Source organism: Eurosta solidaginis, chromosome X (genome assembly GCF_040869045.1).
Source record: "Eurosta solidaginis isolate ZX-2024a chromosome X, ASM4086904v1, whole genome shotgun sequence".
NCBI classification, from domain to species: Eukaryota; Metazoa; Arthropoda; class Insecta; order Diptera; family Tephritidae; genus Eurosta; species Eurosta solidaginis.
In genome coordinates this window covers 159,373,495-159,381,215 of record NC_090324.1, presented here as the reverse complement: position 1 = coordinate 159,381,215, position 7,721 = coordinate 159,373,495, and positions in this window count along the sequence as shown.

The window sequence follows — 7,721 nt, the reverse complement described above, 5'->3', positions numbered from 1 at the left end:
TTAGTTTTGATTTGAGATCACAAAGGCATTAGTTGCTCTCTCCGATATTTTAAGTATTTTTGGTTTTAAAACGAAACCAAAAAAGTATTAAGAAATTCTCTTACTCCTAGTTATATTCATTGCACTCTGCACATTAGTACTATTGGCTTAAAAGTAAAACCAGTATAACTTGGCCGACTATTGGGAAAGCGTCATGTGCACAATTGCGTTTCATTAAAATCACAAATCCTGAAAGTCGTGAGTTCTCGACGAACGAAGCAATTGTATCAAGTAAGTAATGTAAATAATTAATGAAACTTTGCAAAAGTAAATTGTGTTTCTTGCCAGTTGTGGAGCAATTAAACATTAATATCGATTGTGCAATAACATTGAGAGACCGCGATGGAGCTGAAATTTTTGTGGACGATTTCCAAGAAATTATTTGCCAATATAAAAGCTGTAGCTGGTTTTTATTGGAAATAAAGGAAATTTGCCAAAGTAGGGATCACCAGTTGCTAAGAGCTTATAAGATTAGACAAGTATTCGATCTTTATTTTAAAGCATTTTACGTACTTAATATACAATTTGATGCTACTTTGGAGAACTTTTTGGCATTTGTTGCAATATTTATTTACAAAATAGACGACAAAAAGAAGCCAAGTTCTAGGTTACTAGAAGTACAATCAAAGTTCGAGAATAAGTTTAAGGAATTATTTAATTAACTTTTGCATTAACTAACAATGGCAAAATTTTGCTTTTCATGTAACAAAGACTTTGAAACCGTTGCAAATGTTGTATTTCATTAAAAAAATGAACATTTCTTATCCGAGTCTCATGGATTTAAGTTGAGGTGCGCTTCCTCTAAAACACATAAAAGAGTATTTAATACATTTAGCTCGTTAAGTAGACATTGCAAGCTTTGCATTCCTATAAATATGAACAGCGAAATTCCAGCGAAGAAAATTGAACCAATAGGGGGACACATGTAACCGTATAAATGCCTTATAAAGTGTGTAAACGTATAAATTTATATAGTGCGTAAACGAGCTGTCAAATTTTGTATGAAAAATCATTTACACAATTTGTATAAATTTACGAGCACATTTCATTGTGTAAACGCGGTAAACTCAAAGGAATGCAACCTTGCAGACATTATAGCCGGCATTTTCATCAGAAATCTCCAACATCAGCAAGTAAAGGCGTTTTAGTTTTGATTTTTCACTTAATCTTGGTATTTTTTAATTTGTATAACAATCAAAAAAATTTTTTTGGCAATAATACAGCTGAAAAACAATCAAGTTTATCAAGAGTATTACTAGGTGCGTTCATATAACCGCGTGTGTAAATGGATATAATTTTACACCTTATAAGTTTATATGCTATCATGAGTCCCCCTAATGTCAAAAACAGAGAGGGTAAATACTCAAGGCGGGATAATTATATTGATGAAAATTTTGAAACTTTCTCCATCGCTTCATCACTTTCAAAAAATTGGTATCATGTGGGTTTTCAGAAACTAAAATTTGTGAAATGTTCTCCTCATTTGAAGTTCTAATAAAAAAATGTTTGAATAATTTTGACAGCTACATAAAAAAAAACATCCCGAGATAAAACATAACTTATTTAATGAAATATGTGCTAACTTTCGGAGTAAACTGGCCGATGATTTCAAACAATATTCAACAAAAATTTAAACGAGTAAAACAGTGCAAAAAATCGGGTTTTTTTGTTTCACCAATCCCAAAGCCGTTAGGTGGTCATTGGGTTGATAAAAAGAAGAGAAAAAATTTGATTCGAACTAAGCACTTCATTCAATCTACATTTCAGTACATTCCTATTCTTGAAACACTTAAAACTTTATTTCAAAACAAATCTTTCAAAGATCTATATTTTAAAGAAAATCATATTTGTAATAGAGGAACACTAGTAAGCTTTTGCTGTGCTAAACATTTTTCTACTTCGATTTTTTTTCTAAACGAACCTAATGCATTACAAATACAAATTTTGTATGATGACTTCGAATTAACTAACCCTTTAGGAAGCAAAACCGGAATCCACAAGGTTGGTGCGCTCTACTTTACAATAAGAAATCTTCCTTTTCAATACAGTTCGAAGTGTGCTAATATTCACTTAATTGCGTTTTTCTTATGTAAAAATCTGAAAAAAAACGTCGATTTTAATACAATATTGCATCCGCTTATCCACGATATGCGAATACTCGAAAATACCGGTGTTAAAGTGGACAATATTTTTATAAAAGGTACTTTTGTATCTGTTGCTCACGACAACTTTTTTTTGTTTTGGATTTTGTACGGTCTTTCAGGGCCGATTATTACTGCAGATTTTGCACCATTCATCGAGACGAGGCTAAACACTCGTTTGTTGAAAACTATCATATGTTAAGAAAACATGCAGAGTACGATAAAATAATTTCTTCTGTTCCAGGCGTAACTTTTTTAGATTCAAAAACTACCAAAGGCATCAAAAACTCTTGCGAGATTAACTAATTATCCCACTACAAAATTTTTGAAAGTCTTAATGTTGATGTAATGCACGATATTTTGGAAGGCGCTGTACCTTTCATTTTAAAACTCTTTTTTCAGAAGCTTGCGGAAAGCAAATACCTTTCAATAACAGATATTAATGATAAAATTAAAAGTTTCAATTTCGGATATTTACAAGGTACAAGCCTCCCATCAAAAATCGCTCTTGATAAAAAATGCCGAACATCCATTTGATTGTCAGCCTCTCAAAACTTATGTCTTATTTTGCACATGCCTTTCATCTTTTTTAACTTTTATGATATTATGCCACATTTCTTAGCTTATTCGAATAATAAAACTTACATTGTCTCCCGTCTTAAAAAAACACCATATACAATCTCTTAGAGAAGATATAGAGTTACATTTGAAATGTATAGTGGAAGTTTATGAAGAACCCCTGCTCCCAAAACATCACTTTTTGACCCACTATCCTTCAGTTTTAGAAAAAATGGGTACTCTTATTCATACGTGGGCAATGAGATACGAGGCTAAGCATCGCGAATTTATCAGGGATGTTTTAGTTATCAATAATTACAAAAATATATGTAAATCCCTTGCTAATAGATATCAAACAAAAATGAGTATTAAATGGGAAAGTATGACATTTGGGAATGAAATTATTTGTAATCCACTATGTAATTTAAGTTTTGAAGATTTAGATTTAAGTGCACAGAAGTTTTTATTTGAGACATTTGATAAAAATAAATTGCCTAAGGTATTAATATTAAAAAAGTTTAAATGTAAATATGGATATTTTTATAGGCCATAATTTATGTTAAATTTAAGACAAGTATCGCGAACGTAAAAATGGCTACGACAGCCGTTCGCCACTCACCCAGGTTAGCTGCTATGCCGTGGAGGGCGCCGCCTCCAAATACTTGCCATGTTTTCAATTGGTTGGTTGTAATCTCGGTGGACGCCGTCGCCACACTTTATAGGGCATTGAGATCAAAGAAAGTGTACTCCGATTTTGATATAATTAATTTTACACTTTATTTAAATAAAACTTTTACGAACGCGTCTGAGTTTTAGAGTTGGCAAAATTATAATGATGGCGGTGAAACATGAAAATGCCGATGTCACTCTTGCCAATCGTCAGTTTCATGTTTCACCCCACATATATCGTATTCTCTCTTAGATGCTATATTTCAATGGCTCATGACGTATTATGGTGTATTTTATTCTTTCTGTTTGTAGTATTCACAATTAAATACGTCATTGTGAGCGACACTATTGCGATGTTGCCAGATGAAAGAATAAAAAGCTAATTTGGGGGATTTTATCCTTACATCACCCTTTTTGGGGAAAAAGAAGAATTGACAAAGTGATCAGTTTTGTCACATTCTTCTTTGGCCATAAACTTATAAAAATGGTTGCAAACAAACGAATATGTATTTATATTAGGGTGTACCTCCCCTTCTTTAATTCGTTGGTTCGGAACCATTTTTATTACTGATTATTACAAATGAATGAATTTGATTTTAATTTAGTAAATTATGTTGTTTGTTTTTCTTTTTTTTTATCTTGTAAATATTTACAATTTAATATATATTAAATTTGTTAAAGTTTTACTTTTTTAATCTTTGCTGCGTTTGAAATATGTATTTTTTTTTTGTTTTTTTGTTCGAACTTAAGAAATACGAACAATTTTTATGAAATAGTTTTTTTTGTTTTTCTTTGAATATACAAAATTTGTGTTATTTAACTTTTTTTAATGTTTTAAAAGTTTTTGAGCCTTCGTGGCTGCTTAAATTCGAGTAAGAAAATTTGGGATTTATTTTTCAATCAAATTTACGGTTTATTGAAAGTACTTAAGTAATGTTAATTTACTTTACTAAGGCGTTTTTATGTACCACTTTTTCTTTGTCTTTAACTTCATCGAAAATAGTTACGTTGGGTTCGTTAATTTTGGTTAAAATAAACGGACCTTGATAAATATTTTCGTGTTTATGATGTGGTTCTTTCTGTAAAAGTACTTTATCTCCGATTTTGACAACTAAAGGTCGTGCCGTTTTATCGTACAGATTTTTACTTTGTAACTTATTTTTATTAATCAGATTTTGTGCCATTTTGTGCGTTTTCTGCATCCTAAACTTAACTCCTTTGGCATAGTTTTCGACATTATAAATTGGGTCAATTGTTTCTTTTGTCAGTTCATTAGACAAAGTTGCCTTTTTCCCAAAGACTAACTCGAAAGGCGAAAATTGATTGTCGAAAACTGTGCTACTCGTAGTATTGTGTAGGAAATAAATTATTTTAAATAAACATCCCAATCAGAAAAAGTATCTTTTAAATATGCACGTAAGTATTCATTAAAAACTCTATGATTACGTTCAATCGTGCCAACAGTTTCGTGATGGTATGCAGTTGAAAAATTATGTTCAATATTTAGAAGTTTAGTTAATTCTTCAAATGATTCATTTTTAAATTCACTACCCAAATCTGATTTTATGGCATTCATTGTGCCGTATGTTAAAATGAATCCTACAAAAATTGCTGAAGCGATTGTTTTCGCCGATTTGTCTGGCACAGCGACTGTTACCAGGTATTTAGTCATGTCGCAAATCATGGTAAGTGCGAACTTGTTACCATATTTGGACTCAGGTAGGGGTCATATTGTGTCAATTACTAATATATCGAATGGTTTACAAGGCGTTGGTGTTAAAACAACTTACAACTTTTGATATATTTCGATATATCACGGGTCATATCTTTCCAATAAAACTTTGTTCGTAGTTTTGCGTAAAATCTTTTCATTCCACAATGTCCACCAGAAATTAGATCATTATGGTAAATTTTCATAAGCTTTAATTTTGTATCTTTATCTGTTAATGTCTCCACTGGATCTGTTAGTATAATTTCTAAAGATTTTAAAGTTTTATTTCCAATATTTTTGAAATTTGTAATAGTATAATATTCGAAAAATATATCGTTTTTAGGCCATTCAATTTGCTTAATTTTGCGTTCGCCGGCTTCTGATTCAAGCCTCGAAATTAATTTCTCTAAAGTCATTATTTCGTTAACAAGCTCAAAACTAAGTAACTCGAGTTTCTTATGTTTAATATGTGCAAAAATTCTTAAACTTGTTGATTTATTATTTTTATCGTACGTAATTGCAGATCTTATCCGTGGAACTTTTTTCGAGAAATTAAAAGAAAATTTGCCGCAGACATGTAAGCAACTTGTTTTTCGTCGTTTTTGTCTGTTTTCCTAGAAGGTTATTGTCGTTTTGCCGTTTTGTCATTGATCTTGTCTGTACTGCTAAAATTTGTTTGTTCGATTCCTTAATCTCATCGATTGTAATACGCGATAGTGCATCAGCACCAACGTTTGATTTACCCTTTATATAAACTATAGTTAACTTATATTCAGCTAATTCTAACCTAATTGTCGAAAGTTTTGTAGATGGGTATTTCATATTGAAAAGGTATACTAGAGGTGTATGATCGGATTTTACAATGAAATGGGTGCCATAAACGTATGGTCGAAATTGCTTGATTGCAAAGTAAATAGCTAAGAATTCTATAATTGTTTTTTCTGCTCTGCTTTATTAAATGCTTTAGAAGCGAAACAAATTGGTAAATCACTACCTTGCTGTTCTTGACTTAAAATAGCGCCACATCCAGTTGTGGAAGCATCAACGGTAATAATGAATTGTTTAGTAAAATCTGGATATTGAAGTAATTTTGGTGAAAGTAACGCTGCTTTCAAAGATAAAAAATTCTCTTTCGCACTCTACATCCCATACAAATTCAACTCTTTTTCTGCTTAATCGATTGAGAGGCGCTGCCAGAGACGCAAAATTAGGTATAAACCGTCTGTAATAGTTTGCAAACGCGACGAATCGTCGTACCGCGTCTTTGTCAGTCGGTTTTGTATACTTTTTAACTGCTTTTATTTTGGAGTCGTCTGGCAACAAACCTTTGGCTGAACATTTATGACCTAACAATGTAACTTCTGGTCGTAAAAAGTTGCATTTATTTGGGTTAAGTTTGAGATTGAAAGACCTACAAGTATCGAAAACTTTTGAAAGATTTTTAATGTGGTGTGCTTCACTACAACCTATGACGATAATATCGTCGACGTACAAAAATGCGACATTGGGTGGAATACCCGAACAAGCTATTGTCATCATTCGTGAGAATGAATTTGGTGCTATATTTAAACCGAATGGAAGCACTTTCCATCTAAATGTACCTCGGCCAGTGCTGAAAGAAGTAATGTCACGTGAGTCAGGATGCAAGGGGATTTGATGAAATCCAGAAAAAAGATCTAATGTGGAAAAATATTTTGCTCTACCGAGATTATCTAAAATATCGTCAACTCTAGCTAGTGAAAATATACCAGCAATGAGTTTTTTGTTTACTGCGCGAAAATCTACGCACATACGATAAGCTTTTTGCCATTAGCATCCTTCTTTGGGACGTCAATGAAAGGACTATTGTAATTCGAATAACTGGGTTCAATCAAATCGTTGTCTAACAATTTATTTACTTGGCGATTTATTTCTTCGCGTTGAGAGTATGGCAATCTATAGTTTTTAACATATGCCGGTTCGTTTTCTGTCAATCTTAATTTTTGCTCGTAGAAGTTATTTAAAGTCATTTTGTCCGTGTCAGGAGCGAAAATGTCGGCATAATCAATGCAAAAGTCAATTAATTTACTATGAGTATGTTGGAGTATTTGATTTTTTTAAATTGAAATAAGTTTTTTCGTACGTTTGTCTTCTGTTTCTGTCTTGTTAATTGTATAAACATTATAATTTGAAAGTTTTTCTGTCCAGATACTTTTTCTTTTCACATACTTTACATCATCCGTGGTATTTATGACTTTAATTATTGGGTTACTGGAATTAACAATGCACCTACCTGTGAAAACACCTTTTTCAATTTCCTGCGAGTCCACGAAAAGTGGCTCGGGTGAATCTCCTAAATCAAAAAGTCTGAATACTTCACATCTGGAAGGAATGATACAACTATCGCTTTCTGTTCCATGTAGGATTGGTATCGCGACTTTTTCATTACCTACCCAAAAGGAAATACTATTTCTATCATAATTAATAATTCATTTGTTAATTTTCAGAAAATCTTTACCCAGTATGTCATCGGATGGAATATTAAAGTCTTCATTTACTACATGTAAAGTATGTTTAATAGAAAAGTTTGAAAAATTTAAATTTTCTGTAATTTTACCTAAGAT